The sequence below is a fragment of the Fukomys damarensis genome, unplaced genomic scaffold, assembly GCF_012274545.1.
Source record: "Fukomys damarensis isolate Sample0158 unplaced genomic scaffold, DMR_v1.0_HiC HiC_scaffold_38, whole genome shotgun sequence".
In the NCBI taxonomy this organism is placed as follows: domain Eukaryota; kingdom Metazoa; phylum Chordata; class Mammalia; order Rodentia; family Bathyergidae; genus Fukomys; species Fukomys damarensis.
Genome location: NW_022900950.1, coordinates 66,529,482 through 66,545,362, shown reverse-complemented (window position 1 = coordinate 66,545,362; position 15,881 = coordinate 66,529,482). Strand labels below are relative to the sequence as shown.

At 36.8% G+C, this 15,881-nt stretch overlaps 1 long non-coding RNA gene across 2 annotated transcripts in view; it reads left to right on the top strand.

The window, feature by feature from the left end:
- Positions 1 to 15,498, top strand: part of LOC104853080 — a 113,817-nt gene extending 98,319 nt beyond the window's left edge. For both annotated transcript variants that reach the window (XR_004515695.1, XR_004515696.1), the window contains one exon: positions 15,290 to 15,498. This is a non-coding gene — a long non-coding RNA (uncharacterized LOC104853080). The remainder of the gene's footprint in view (positions 1 to 15,289) is intronic.
- The last annotated feature ends 383 nt before the right edge of the window (positions 15,499 to 15,881 follow it).

Below are 15,881 nucleotides of genomic sequence, written 5' to 3'. Positions count from 1 at the left end.
TTTATTCTTTATGTTGAATTAACATTTACTTGTAATAGAACACACAGATTTTTAGGTGTACAATTCATTATGTTTTGGCAAAAGTGCATCCATATATAGCCACATGAACCAAGATAAAACAGTAATGTTTCTATTACCAGTGAAAGTTTCCTCATGCTCCGTTTAAACTATCAATTTGATTTTGATTATTAAAGAATAGTGTTGCTTATTTTACAGATGAAATCTCTAAGTGGAGTTTTTGTATCTGGCTTCTTTCACACAGTATAATGTTTTTGAGATTCATTTACAGTGGTGCCTTAGTTTAAGAACCTAATTTGTTTGATGATTTTGGGTAAGATGGCTCGTGGCTGTGTTTGTCACCCCATGTGGAGTTTGCAAACCGAAGCAAAATCTTGCCACTTTTGTGAACCGAATTGTTTGCAAGCAGACATGTTTTTACTCTTCAGAGTAGGTACAGTCTAGTTTTTATAATATATGCTATTAATAATAAAACTTCCCTTCTAGGGAATTGTACTTTTTGACCTGTGGGGTGGGTACGTAGATATTTGCTTTCTAATAGTCTGTCGAGTTTCAAAATTTTGTCACATGAATTTTTCATTTGTGTGTTATATTCAACAATATTAAAATCAAAACAAAAACAACACATTTGGGCAGATTGTTCTTTGAATCATGACAATGAAACTCTTCCCCACCCCTTGAGAAATCCCTTCCTTCATAAATTCATTAGTCAATTCATATAGATTTCCCCCAGATGACTTTTGAAATCCAAGAAATGGGTCTTTCCTCGGACCTAATGCTCATTTGAAGAATTCTTGTGGTTTAGCACAGTGCTAAAAATTTTGTTTTCTGAATAAATGAATTAATCAGTGGAAAATTGCTCAATGTAAGAATATAAAAAAAGAGGAGGGAGAGAGCAGACTGTGCGATGAGTTGCTAATATTTTGTTTCTTCCAATTGGAATAATTGAAATTCCATGCTGTCTACTTCAATTTTGCCTACTCTGTGTTTAGAAAAATTGCTAGAAAATTTCATAAAGGGTTGACTGGGATCTTAAAAGTCATTCAGTTCAACGAATTCCCGACACCCCCAACAGCTGTGTACTTTATGAGCACTGCTTCTGAAGCAACCCATCTCTTCTTTGGATGGATTTAAGCATTTCCATCTTCTTTTTGGTATGCAACAGCATTGTAACCCTGAGTTTCTACCCACGAGCTTCTCTGATGTTAGAAAACACTCTTAAATGGAAACAAGTTTGGGGAAATATATAATACCTTTCTCTTAATTTTGTTTTTTTATAAGCCTCACAAGCATCAGGAGTTAATCATTATTGTGTGTGCAACTCAAAATAGCAGATGCTCAGTAGAGCTGGATGGCAGAGCTCTCAGCTTCAGTGAAAATATCCTAGTGATGTGTACTGACCTAGCCTAATAATCCTAATAGTTTAAAGCCCTAAGAGTTACCTAAATTAGTGTGTTTCTGTGATGACTGCTCAGTAAAGAAAATAGGAGCTATCAGTCACTCTTAACACTATGTTAAGGGAACTTGGATTAAATTCCCAAGAGCAAACTTTCAGGAGGTATTGAAAAGTTTTGAATATCAACTCTGTAATCTACACACATTCTAATTTAGACTCTAAATTCTCCCTTAAAACACACACCCGTATTTGTACATATATGTATATGTACATATTATGTATATACACAATAATTTACTTTAAACTCAGACATTTATTTATTTATATGTATATGTGCATATTATGTATATACACAATAATTTAAATACTTTACACTCAGACATTTATTTATTGCTCATTTATTTATTGATTCTGCAATTCTTTTAACGAAATGTTACTTCTTTCCTCTACAATGTAAATCTGGAGTCCTGACATTATTAAAGAGAAAGTTTTATTGGCAAAACTCAACTGCTTCATATATGTTCTGTTAGTGTATTTCTGTTAATGGGATAGCCAGAAATTTCTACATGATTATCAACTCAGTAAAATTGACATTATGAATAAACAGTTGATCTTAGCATCAGAGACATTTTTTGTTCCCTCCTGTTAATCAGAAATATGGATTAATATCTTTTAAAATTGAGTTTATTGGTACATTTTAGGGATACAATACAGTTACATTCATTATTAGGATCTTGTACCTTTACATGACAGGTCTTGGTTCTCATTTTTTCCCCTTGTCTCTGCCCTCCTTTTACCCCTCCTCCCTTCCCCCTTTACAAACACTTCATTTCCATTTTTTCATTTTCTCATATTTTTTCTTTTCCCTTATTACCTTTCCCCTACCCTTCCCACTTCCCCCACACCTTTAGCCCCTTTCTTCCTATTTCACATTGTCAATTATACCATTTGGATCTTATTTACACTTTTAGTTTTTCACACTAGAGAAACTATTTATTATGGCTGAAGTATTCCATTTATAGAAAAATCACATCTTCTTTATCCAGTCTCCAGCTGATGGGCAATTGGGCTGTTTCCAAGTTTGAGCTATTACAAACTGTCTCTATAAACATAGGTGCGCATATATCACTGTGGTATGATTCTTTCAATTATTTTGGAAAGATACCCAGCAGAGGTTCCATTTGACCCAGCTATCCCTCTGCTGGATTAATATCTTAAATTTTTTCTTAGTTTATAGAAAGACAAATATTGCATGACCTCATTTATAAGTGGAATCTAAAAATGTCAAATTCATATAAGCAGAGACTAGAATTATGGTTATTGGGGCTGGTTGTGAGAATGAGATGAATATAAAGATTCTGATAGGACTGAGTTTTAGTGATCTGTTGTACCGCATGATGGTTGTTGCTAACAATAATGTATTTTATATTTTAAAAATCATCAAAAGAGTAGATTTAAAAATTCTCACCTCAAAAAAGAAATAAGTGAAATGGTGGGCATGTTTGTTAGCTTGATTTAATCTTTCTACAACGTATACATTGTATAAAACATCACAGTATATTCCATGGATAAATATATAATTGATGTAATTATCAGTTTAAAAAACAAGCAAAATCACAGTTATTACTTTGAGTTGGGAGAGTACTGACTAGGAAGGTACACGAGAAAACCTTGAAGATTGATGAAAATGCTCTATATCTTGATAGTGGTGGTTACTAGGTTATGTGCAGATATAAAGATTCATCAGTTGATATATTTAAATCTGTGCTCTTTACTCTGTATGTGTATTACATATTTATCAAACTTTAATTGATGGGTGGTTTGGGGATATAGCCCAGTGGTAGTACATGTGCTACACACTTTGGATTTGAATTGTGTGTATGTTTCAGAGAAGACGGGGGGGGAGGGAAGGAGGGAGGGAGAGAGAGAGAGAGAGAGAGAGAGAGAGGGCTCCCTAGCCCAGAACCAAAAATAGTTCTAAAGTGTTAGAACTCTTATTTCCCTTTTAATGTCTTCTGTTAAATAAATACACAGAGAGACATGAGTCAACTAACCCCCTTTGCACTTAATCAACTTTCAGTCATTATAAAAAATTACCTGATATGATCAATTTATGAAGAGAGAGGTTTATTTTGGCCCATGGTTTTAGAGGTTCCAGTCCGTGATTGTTTGGCCCTGTTGTTTTTGGGCTTGTGGTGAGGCATCCCATCACAGCAGGAGCACATGGTGGAGCAAAACCACTTACCTTGTGACCTGAAAGTGGAGAGTGAAAGGAAGGGACCGGAAACCGGTAATATGCTTCAAGGGAATGCCCTTCATTTTCTGAGAAATGTCTGTTCATTTCAGATGCCATTTTCGGTTTGGGTCTTTATATTTGGGAGGTCTGATTTTTAAAATTTCTTTCTATATTCTAGATAGTAGTCCTTTGTCTTAGGAACAGCAGGTAATTTTTTTTTTTCACATTGTGGTATGTCTCTTCACACTGTGGATGGTTTCCCTTGCTGTGCAGAAGCTTTTTAATAAGAAGAGATCCCACTTGTTGATATTTTGTGGTAGTTCACGTGCAGCTGAGATTTTTGTTCATGAAATCTTTTCCTTCAAGAGTTGTACCTAATCTCTCTTCCATCCAGTGTAGTGTTTCTGTTTTAATACTTATATCTTTAATGCACTTGGATTTTAGTTTAGTGCATGGTGAGAGATATAGGTCTAGCTTCAATCTCTGGCAAGTTGAAACCCAGTTTTTCAGCAACATTTATTAGAGACGCTATCTTTCCTCTACTGAGGGTGTTTGGCTTCTTTTTCAAAGATGAGGTGGCTGAGTGTGTCTGCATCTTCTAGTCTGTTTTACTGGTCCTCAGGTCTATTTCTTTGTCAGTACCATACTGTTTTTCAATTTTAGCTTTGTACTATAGTTTCAAGTTGGGGATTGCAATAGCCCCTATCTTGTCTTTGTTGCCTAGAATTGCTTTTGGTATTATAGGTCTCTTCTTGTTCCAAATGAATTTTTGGATTGTTTTCTCAAGGTCTGTGAAGTTTGCTGCTAGAATTTCAATTGGGATTGCATTGTATCTATATGGCATTTTGGAAGTATGGCCATTTTCCCTATATTGTTTCTTCCTGCACGGGAGCAAGGGATGTCTTTCCATTTTCTGATTTTCTCTTTGATCTGTTTTTTTTCAGCATGCTATAGCTTTCACAGTGGAGGTCTTTGATTTCTTTTGTTAGGTTGATTCCTAGGTATCATTTTTTTTTTTTGGATGCTATGGTGAAGGCAGTTGTTTCTCCAGTTCCACTTTCAGTGAGACTGTTGTTCCTGTACAAGAAAGCTATTGATTTTTGTGTATTGACCTGGTATCCTAGCTACTCTACTCAATTTGTTTATTAAGTCTAGGAGACTTTTGGTTGAATTCTTGGGGGTCTTCTATATAGAGTATCATGCTGTCTGCAAATAATGACATTTTAACTTCTTCATTTTCTATCTTTATTCCTTTATTTCTATCTCTTGTCAAATTCCTGTGGCTAGTGTTTCCAAACTATTTTGAATAGGAGTGGTGATAGTAGACACCCTTGTCTTATTCCTGATTTTATTGTGAAGGATTTCAGCTTTTGACCATTTATTATGATATTAGCTGTTGGTTTTTCATAGATGGCTTTTGTCAGGTTGAGGTAGAGACTGTGTAGTGCAATTATTTGGACGGTATTTATCATAAATGTGTATTGGATTTTGTCAAATGCCTTTTCTGCCGCTATGGTTTTTGTCCTTGGCTTTGTTAATATAGTGTATTACATTTATTGATTTGTGTATGTTGAGCCATCCCTGCATCCCTGGGATGACTCCCACTTGGTCAGGGTGTGGATGATCTTCTTGATGATTTTCTGCATTGTTTGCCAGTATCTTATTGGGGATTTTTACATCTATGTTCATTTGTGAGATTGGCCTGTAATTCTCTTTTTTGGTTGGGTCTTTCTCTGCTTTTGGGATCAAGGTGAAGCTTGCTTCCAGGAGTGAATTCGGGAGTATTGCTTCCCTTTCAATTTCACTGAAGAACTTAAACACTAGTGGCAGTAGTTCTTCTCAAAATGTGTTGCAGAATTCATCAGTGAAGGCATCAGGACCTGGGCTTTTCTTAATTGGTAAATTTTTAATTATGTTTTCAATTTAATTGATATAGGGTTGTTTAGAATTTTTAGGTCTTCATTCAACTTTGGTAGTTACTACATGTTTAGGAATCTGTCTATTTCTTCTGTGTTTTCCATCTTATTGGTGTATAGGTTCTCGAAGTAGGTATTGATGATCCTCTAGATTTCTGCTGGGTCCATCGTAATTTCATCCTTTTCATTCTTAATTGCATGTATTTGTGTCCTTTCTTTCCTTTTTTGGATAAAATTGGCCAATGGTTTGTTAATTTTGTTTGTTCTTTCTAAGAACCAACTCTTTGCTTCCTTGATTTTTTGTATCATTCTCCTAGTCTCCATTGCATTGATTTCTGCTCTGATCTTTATAATTTCCTCCTTTGTATGAGTTTTGATTTTGTCTTGCTCTTCTTTCTCTAGAAGCTTGAGGTTCAACATCAGGTTATTTATTTGAGCTTGCTGTTTTTGTTTGAATTATAAATAAAGGGAAATTTTAAATTTTAGATAATTATTTTCATGCATATGCACAGGTATTTCAAGAAGTTGTAAATATTTGCAGTTTTTTGTTCATAAGCTAGCAAACTGTATTATGTATCTGAACATAACAATTTGCATGGTACTTATTTTCAACAAAAATGGTAACCACATTAAATAAGATGGTATCTATTTAAGATTATTGAATATCTTTACATAGTAGTCAATAAAGTAGGAATAGTTTTGCTTCCATAAGTAAATTAGTTAAAAGGTTATCGCTATGAATGGCTTTCCTTTATGTAAAACAAATATCTTTTGAGTCCATTTTCAAATACATTCAGTGTACATTCTATCATTTGCTTATATCCTTTGTCATCCCGATTATAGAAAGGACTCAGGATAGTCCACATTGTGGCCCACAAGTCGTATTTTCATCTGTAACTTCAGGTGTATGTTTGTGTGTGTGTGTGTGTGTGTGTGTGAGAGAGAGAGAGAGAGAGAGACTGACAGACAATGCAAATGAAGAATTCATGGAAATTAATCAAAATTATTCACAACCCCAAAATTGTGAACTGTGTACATTCAAATTTTATACCTGGTGAACTGCATAGCCTTGGGAATACAATACACTGAGAAAACAACTAAGAATTTCTAGCTTATGGAAAAATTCCTGTAGTTACAAAGGAAGGAAGTGTATAGAATGTACTAGTAATTATGGATATTTATTTGTTGATGTCTATTCATGAATATCGTCTTGTGGAACAATAAAATGTATTGCTGCACCCTTTTAATGGCTGGAGATCGGCTAAACATGGAGGATAGATTGTCTTTTCTGAGGTTATTCACCTCTGCTGTAGAAGACTGGCTGTGATTGTGCTGACTGGCTTTGCTCCAACTTTCATTCATTTATAAATTCATTCATTTGATTCATGCCAATGTTTCTTGAGTATCTACTGAATTTTTTGGCACATATTTGGCTCTTTGGAGATGTGATGGAGAGCAAGGTGGATAAAGTCCCTTCTCTCAGGTTGCTTGTATTGAGTGGAGAAGACAGACAACCAACCAAACAAATGAATAAGATGTTTTCAGAGAGTGAAACAAATGCTATGAAGAAAATAAAGCTGCAGTTCCTGAGGAACTGAGTAGTAAGGGAGGGAGAGACACTTGGGGGAGGGGTTTGGGAGAGGATCTCTGAGGAATGAAATACATACGGACTCATGAGTAACAAGTTTCAAACCATGTGTCTACCTAGGTACAGAATATCCTACGCATATGGAGCTGCAAAATGCAAGAGCCCCAACAAGAACTAGCCTGGTTCATTTGAAGAACAGAAAGAAAGCTGGGTTGGCTAGCAGAGTGATTATATAAACAAATGTTAGGTGATGAGGTCGGAAAGAAATTGTGGCTAAAACACATAGGTGCTTAGAGAGTAAGATTTATTTTAATTAGGACACTCACTGTCTCTTTTGTGTTTGTCAATATAATATCAATATAGAGTTAAAATCAGTTTATTTTTCTTTCATTGGTTTGGTCAAAAAATTATTTATGCTTTGGGTAGGCAACACCCAGCCATAAGAAAAAGTGAAGAATTAAAGGAATTAAGGCAATCTATCACCACAAGGAGATGATAAAGTTAAAAGATGACAGTTCTTCAGCTCCATTAAACTTTGGATGCACCCTGTGATAAACTCTCTGTGAGCCAAATGTAACACAAGGCTTACAAGAATGTTAGAATCTGTAACTTCATTGTGTGAAATTCAGATTCTTGTGATAGAGTTGCCATTCAATCTCTGAGGGTAGTGAAATATGGAAAACAGCCCAAACTGTTCGAGTGTGGGCATGCCTCGAGGGGGCAGTTTCTTCCTAAGAGAAGGTTGGAGGAGGAGCTGAGGTTGTTCTACTATGAGCCCTGTCTTCAGATAATATCATAAGTCTAGGTTGGATCAGTAGAATAATCTCATGTTTATATAGAATCTTTTTAACTCCAAAGCTTAAAGAGTAACCCGTGACAGGGCTGGATTTAGCTCAGTGGTTCTGCTGCCTGCCTTGTAAGGCACAAGGACCTGAGTTCGATCTCCAGTACAAAAAAAAATTAAGAAGAGTAACCTGTGACTTGAATGTGAAGTTTCTTCATTTTCTTCAAAATAGTATACGACTAGATGACTATTCATGGAAAATTACTAAAAAATAATAAAAGCCAAAATTTGAGGGGCCAGGGTTATGACAGGTACAAGTAGAAAATAGATTGAGTGGAAGAGGACTGAACCCTTATTTGTACACTTTTTAAGCTTTGTAGTTATGAGTTCAGGAGGTCTTTTTTATAATATGGTGAATATACCTAATAACAATGTACTGTATTATATTCTTGAAAAACACCACAGCAGATTTTGAGTGTTTCTGGGTTTATGAAGTTTATCAAAACAGTTTCCAGTGGAACATGTTTTCTTCAACTGAAAAAAACATTAATCATGACTTAAGGTCTCCAATATCACAAGAAAATATCATCTAACGTAGTGGCCACTTCTATAGAATAATACCATTACAAATACACTCCCTAAGTTACTATGGTTGAACTTACAACTTTTGATGTTTCGGCAGTGTGAAAGCAATATGCATTTGGCAAAATCAGACTTCAAGTTTCAAATGTTGATCTTTTCCCTGAGCTAGTGATATGAGGTGTGATGCTATCATGTTCATAGTGCTACACAGTGGACTAACCTCAGACCCAAGTCAGCGACATGACCACCACGGAAAACAACTGATAATGTAAGACATAGTGATTCAGACAGCATGCTGATGAAAGAATGCACACATTGTTCAGTGGAACAGAAGAGGTATCCCAGGAATGATCCTACAAAATGTAGTCTAAATTATCCTTGGAAAGGAATACAAAAAATTTAATGGAGAAAGCATAGTCTTTTCAAAAGTCTGTGCTATAGCAACTGGTTGCCCATATGCAAAATAAATAAGTATATACAATAAATAAGAAGGAATAAATAAAATTAACCTATGTACAGACTTTAGAGCTTTCTCAAAAATTAACTCAAAATGGATCATAGATCTATATATAAAATGATTAAATTTCTAAAAGGAAACATAGGAGAAAATTTAGATGATGATGGATTTAATGATGCGGTTTTAATCCACGAGAAAAAAACACTGATGAATTGGATTTTTATTCGCATTTAAATAATCTGCTTTGTGAAAGTCAGTTAAGAGAATCAAAATAGAGGGCACAGACTGGGAGAAATATTTACAAGCATGTATCTGATAAAGTGCTTGTTGTGGTTTGGATCTAGTGTCCTCCAGAGTCTTACGTGTTGAAGACATGGTTACCATCCTGTGGTGCTCTTAGGAGGTGTAGAAACACTAGGAGGCAGTGCCTACTGGAAGGAAGTGAGGTCACTGAGGGACACGCCCTTGGAGGGGGAAGCTGAACTCTGACCTTTCCCTTTCGCTCTTGGCTTCCTGGTTACCAGGAAGTGAGCACCTTTGCTCTGCCTACTGCTCCCTGTGATGATGTTGTGCCTCACCAGTTCCAGGGCAACAGCACCAAGTGACCATGGACCGAAATCTCTGAATCTGAGCCAAAACCATTTTTTTAAAGTTGATTTATGTTAGGTATTTTATTCATAGCAACAGAAAGCTGACTAATAATCTGACTCCAAGATACTCAAAGAACTATTATAACTCAACAATAACAGCAGCAGCAGCAGCAACAACAATCCCCAGACAACCTAATAAAAATGTAGGAAAAATATCTGAAAAGATCCTTCATTAAAGAAAATCACAGCTGGCCAGGAAGCATATGAAAAGACTCTCGTTTGTCTTGAGGATATTTCAGAGGAAAACAGCAATGAGATTTAAGTACCTATCAACTGGAATGGCTAAAAATTCTTCAAACTGGGCCAGGGATTTAGCTCTGTGGTTCTGCTGCCTGCCTCACAAGCACAAGGTCCCAAGTTCGAGCCCTGGTACAAAACAAAACAAAACAAAATCCTCAAACTGACAGTATTAAACATTGATCTGATGTTCAGCAAGAAGAACTCTTACCCATTTTTAATAAATACGCAAAATAGTACAACCACTTCAGAAGACAGTTTGGGATTGTTTTTATAAAACCAAAAATCATCTTGCATGATTGCAATCCAGCAATCAAGTTCCTAGGTTTTTACCCAACTGTGTTGCAGTCCTATGTTCACAAAGACCTGCATGCAAATCTGTAGGGCAGCATTTTACAGTGAAAATGTCCTTCAGTAAATGAAGAGATAATTAAACTCTAATATATTCATACATAGAAATATTGCTCAGCAATAGAATTGTGTATGAACCCACCAAAAATGAGATTTTAACTCAAATCATAAAAAATATATTTGTGAGCTCATGTTTATATAAATAAATAATTGAATAAATACATGAAGTAAAGGAGTTGATACAAATCTCTTATATTGAAGAATTCTAAATAATTTATGTAGATACTATGTCGTCTAAGAAGGGTAGCGTCTAAGAAGTCTTCTTTGACTGTGGTAAATTCCTCCTGCAAAATACAGTATAAAAAGTGGGGGATGAATGCAGGTAATTTTATTGTGGAGAAACCTGATAAACACTGCCTCATTCAAGTAATCAAGATCAATGTCAATAACCATAACATGTACCCTTGATATGGAATAAAAATGGCTTTTTATTTCTGTGATATTCTTCCCTCAAACACCAAACCCTAACTCCCAGTCTAATTATGCGAAGAAAACCATTAGACAATCCCAAATGAATGACACATCAGTCAGCTTGGGCTGCCATAACAAAATACCATGGAAATTTATTTTCTTATAGTTCTATAGGGTCTACTGGATTCTGGTAAGAGATTGGTCTTAGACTGCAGATGGCCTTTTCACTGCACCCTTGTATGGTGTAGAGAGAGAGAGAGAGAGCACGCTGGTGTTTCTTCCTCTTCCTAAAGAAGCACCAGTATTATCAATTTGGGTCCTCACCCTTATGCCCTCAATAGACCATTACCACATTTACATAGGCTCTATTCCAGCTGAATTCCTTTGGGGGTCAGGGCTTTAACATTTGAGCAAAGCTTCTCTCAGACTCATCATCACGGGCCCTGTGTGGGGCTGTCTGTGTGGTCTTTCTGGTTTTGGTAGGGATCCGACCTGAGAACTGTCCCATGGGTAGCCATGGTACTGTGTTTGCACTTCCTGCCTGGAAGCATTTCTAGCTCTGAGCCTCATTCAAGAGACTCTGGATACACAGAGCTAAACAAATGTTCTGTATGATCAATGATAATAGGACAAAATTTAAAGGAAAACAATGACAAAATACTGGATGAAATTTTTTACAAAATTATATATGCTATACATAAGAAAAATATAATTTCAAAATTATAGGTGTTGCACAAATTTATATAAATGTATCATAACACCAGTAACAGCCAATTCCATACCAAGATGAGAGGACAGTATGTATATTCACAGAAAGGTGAGAAAAGAAATAAGATAATTAGAAAATGTGTGGTAGCGAGGCTCTGAATAGGCTTTAAGGAGTCCTGGAGGAAAAGGGAGGGAAACTTAGGTTTTGGCTTGTTCCTGTGCCACGACATGTTGTGTGTGTGTGTGTGTGTGTGTGTGTGTGTTAATTAGGCTCTCAATTTAAAGTTTCCTTAATCAAAGAGTTTAGATTAAGAAATTCAAATGTAGTTGGAGCTAGTGCTGTACAGAGCTATACCCACAAGAAAATGCACAGAGTGTATTATGATATTAAATACAACTCTTTAAAAATAGGATACAACTCCAATTGCAAAAAACAAAAACAACAGAAAGACAAAACTCAGAGGGCAATAACTTCAGGAGTACCACATAACTATTCCATGATACAAACAAGGCAAGTGTGGTACCCACTTAGGTACAAAGGAATATGAAATACAATGAAGAAAGAACAGAATATAGGGGCCTGGGATTTAGCTCAGTGGTTTGGTGGCCTGCCTTGCAAGCACAAGGACCCGAGTTCAATCCCCGGTACCATAAAAAAAAAAGAAAGAGCAGAATACAAAATAGAACACTGACATGACACAATGACAGAATTTGGAAGGTAATTTAGAGAGATATAAATAGAGGTTGATTTTTAGTTTCTTCTTAATCTATAAAAATAACTGAGTGCATATTTTAAAAAAACATTGATTACATAAATAGGAAAATATGGACTATTTGGATCAAACTTGCATGGATGAATTATTCAATTAAAATTGTCATAGCCATTGGTGTAGGAAAAGATTTTATGAACAAAACCTCAGTTGCCCATGAGCTAATACAATCAAGTGGGATCTCTTCTTATTAGAAAGCTTCTGCACAGCAAGAGAAATGGCCAACAGTGTGAAGAGACAACCCACAACGTGGGGAAAAAATCTTCACCAGCTGATCTACAAAGGATCTACTATCTAGAATATCAAAGGTCTATCAAAGGACTACTATCAAGAATATATAAAGAACTTAAAAAAATCAGACTTCCCAAATTTAAAGACCTAATACAAAACTGGGCATCTGAAATGAACAAACATTTCTCAGAAAAAGAAGCAGAAGTAGCAAATAAACATATGAAAACATGTTTAAAATCACTGGTTATTCGAGAGATGCAAATGAAAACAACGCCGAGATTCCACCTCACCCCAGAAAGAATGGCTGCTATCAAGAAATCAACCAATGACAAATGCCGGGCAGAGGGCTGTGGGGAAAAAGGAACCCTGCTGCCCTGCTGGTAGAAGTGTAGACTGGGGCAGTCACTATGGAAAGCAGTATGGAGATACCTAGGAACTAGATATCTAAAGAACTAGGATTGGAAGTCCCACTTGATCCAGCTATTCCCCTGCTGGGTATCTTCCCTAAAGAATTAAAAGAATCACACCACAGTGATATACGTGCACCCGTGTTCATAGCAGCACAACTTACAATAGCTAAAACTTGGAAGCAGCCCAAATGTCCATCAACTTGAGACTGGATAAAAAAAATGTGTGAGTGCGCGTGTTTTTAGAAAATAAAATGGAATACCACTCTGCCATAAAAATGGTAAGTTAGAGACATTTATAGCTAAATGGATGCACACTGAAGTGATACTCAAGTGAAATATATAGGACACGTGTAAATACTGAAGAGTTTCTCTAGAGTGAGAAACTGAATGTTACACAAGGACTAAAAAGTATAATAGATAGTGTGAAATAGGAAGAAAGTGACAGAGGAAGGGTAAATAGGAAGGAAGTGGAAAGGAAAGAAGGGAATGGAATCAATATGAGAAAATGAAAAATAATGGAAACAAAGTCTTTGTAGATTGGGAGGGAGGGGTTGAAGGGAGGGGAATGGGGAAAAAATAAGAAGCAAGATTGATTATGTAAAGGTGCAAATTTCCAACAGTGAATGTCATTATATTGTATACATTAAATATACCAATAAAACTAATAAAAGTAAAGATAAATTAAATTGTCACAGCTCATTCATGTATAAGGGCAATGTACCTTGTTTTGCAAATTTCTACAAAATTAATAAAAGGCCTCTGACCATGCTGGTTGAATTAGCTTGGCATCATAGATGGGCTTTTCCAGGCATTTGTAAGCAGATGTTTCTGTATTCAGATTCATAAACAATAAAATGATGGCAGTGTTTCAGCATTCCAAAGTCAATATTCAAAGAAATGGACAGATGTATATGCAGCTGGAGAACAGTTTTACTTTTCTTTCTCATTCCAGTAGTGATGTTTTAATTTTCAGCTTTTGTCTGGATTGTATTGTGGGGTTCCAGCATGGTCTTGATGCACTGTGATTTTAAGGTCTCTTGAGGGGCGCACACGGGCCCACGGTGACAAGTTAATCTGATGTTTGAAAATGATGAAATTCACTGGGGATAAAAACGCTCTTGTGATAAAATAGTGAGAGTTCTGATAAGATAACAGAATAATGGTGGTGTAGGGTGAGGGTAAGTCAGGGTATATGTATTTTTTTCTTTTTAAAAAAGGCTAAAATCTACTAGAGCACAGGCTTATTTGGCAAGTGCTCAGGTTAGGACACAAACTATGTTCCTTCCTCCAGAGAAATGGAGGATTTCATTTCCAGATCCAAAAGAGTACCCTGATGGAGAATGGAAGAATTAGGAAAGAGCTGCTTGTAGAAACTCGCTTGAAAAGGAAGAGATAAACATTATCTATTTGTTTACTCTCTTACCTTCTAGCTATGTGATTCATGGAATTTCTCTGGGCCTTGGTTTTCTCATTTGGTTGTGGATGTGGTGATTGCACCTCCCTCATAGCATTCATTGTTGAATGAAAAGAGATTGCACATGTTGGGGACAGACTATGCTCTCAGTCAGTGCTGGCTATTGTTGGTTTTGGCAAAAATGGGAGTTGTATTCTGTCAAATGTTTCCAAACACTCAGAAATGCCATCGTAAAACTGAGATCTATCCAGCTAATATGGTTCCAGAAAAGCAGAACAACATCTCAGAGCCTACTGAGTATGTGCTACTTTTCTACTTATGAGGGCACGCAGGAGATTCTAGGAGGAGGACAAATATGTTTAGCCCTACTGCAGAGGGTGCATTTGCTGAGATGTGAAGTCTGGTTGTGGGCTGTTTCACTGAGGGCTGCATTTGAAAAAGTTTCTCTATTGTGGTCCGGTCAAAGTTCTGTCCCCAGGTTTTCAGTACAAATTTACACGAAGCACAGCACTGGTCACTAGATCAGCTGATGGTGCAGCTGTCCCCAAACTTGGGAAGCTCTGTATTTCCATACAGGAGGTGAGGGAAGAATAATTACTATTACTCCTCACTTGGCTTTGAAAGGAAAGAAAGCAGTTTAGAGAAATACATTTCCAAAGTTAAAGAAATCTTAGAAGAAAAAAAAAAAACCATTGAAGTGGGAAATTGAAGTTTTGGCTCAATTTTGATTTTCCCCCCAAATTTCTTTGTGCAGTCTAATCTTTGAGAGTGAATCTGGCAGGTGGGAGAAACACAGCCAGAGAAATGGTCAAGGCTTTGGCCAAGTGTACTGGTAATTGCTCTTCTCTTCTTTTCTTGTTACCACGCCTGCCCCAGGTCCTCTAGCTGACAGCATGAAGCCCTTCCTTAATTTGGTTTAGATTCACTTCCTTGACCTTATTCATCATAGTTCTATTCTTCCTCTCCTCACGCCCGATACTTCAGCTAATCTTCTAGAATCACTGTCCATCTTGTATTCGTGGACAAGTTGTACTTCCATGCTTTTATTTTTGCATTTTTTTCACCTCCAGGAGAATAGGATATGGATGTATCCAATTAAAGCAGTCCAGCGAAGTCACCTCGTCCTGAAGCCTTTTACATTCTCCAAGCCCAGGGGGACAGCTGCCCTCATTTGAAGCTCCCGGGAGGAACCTGACCGGTTTTGGAAGAGCGGCCACCTTCTATATGTGTTTTCAGTCCTCCCTTTTTACTAGCGTATGTTTGAAATACATAATAGATACACACCACCTGGATGTGTGTGTGTGTGTGTGTGTGTGTGTGTGTGTGTGTGTGTGTGTGCGCGCGCGTACATTTTATGTATATAATTTCTCATCTTGATCCTTTGTACCTCGCCTTCCCCTCCCTGTCTCTCATCTCCCCCGTTCTCAGGTTTCCTTCCCAATCCCACATAGTGAGTGTGTCATACAGTCTGAGTGTGGGAGCCACTCTTTGTTTATCCACATTCACTGAGTGCAGAAATCGTCACCGAAAGCGGTTCCTAAATCCAAACAACACTTACTGTGAAGGCAATGTGCAAGGCGGGACAAATGGATACAGGGTCACATGCACAAAAATTATCTCTTCTTTGTGCGAGCGCCATACCGTCCCAGTGTCTAGAAGTGT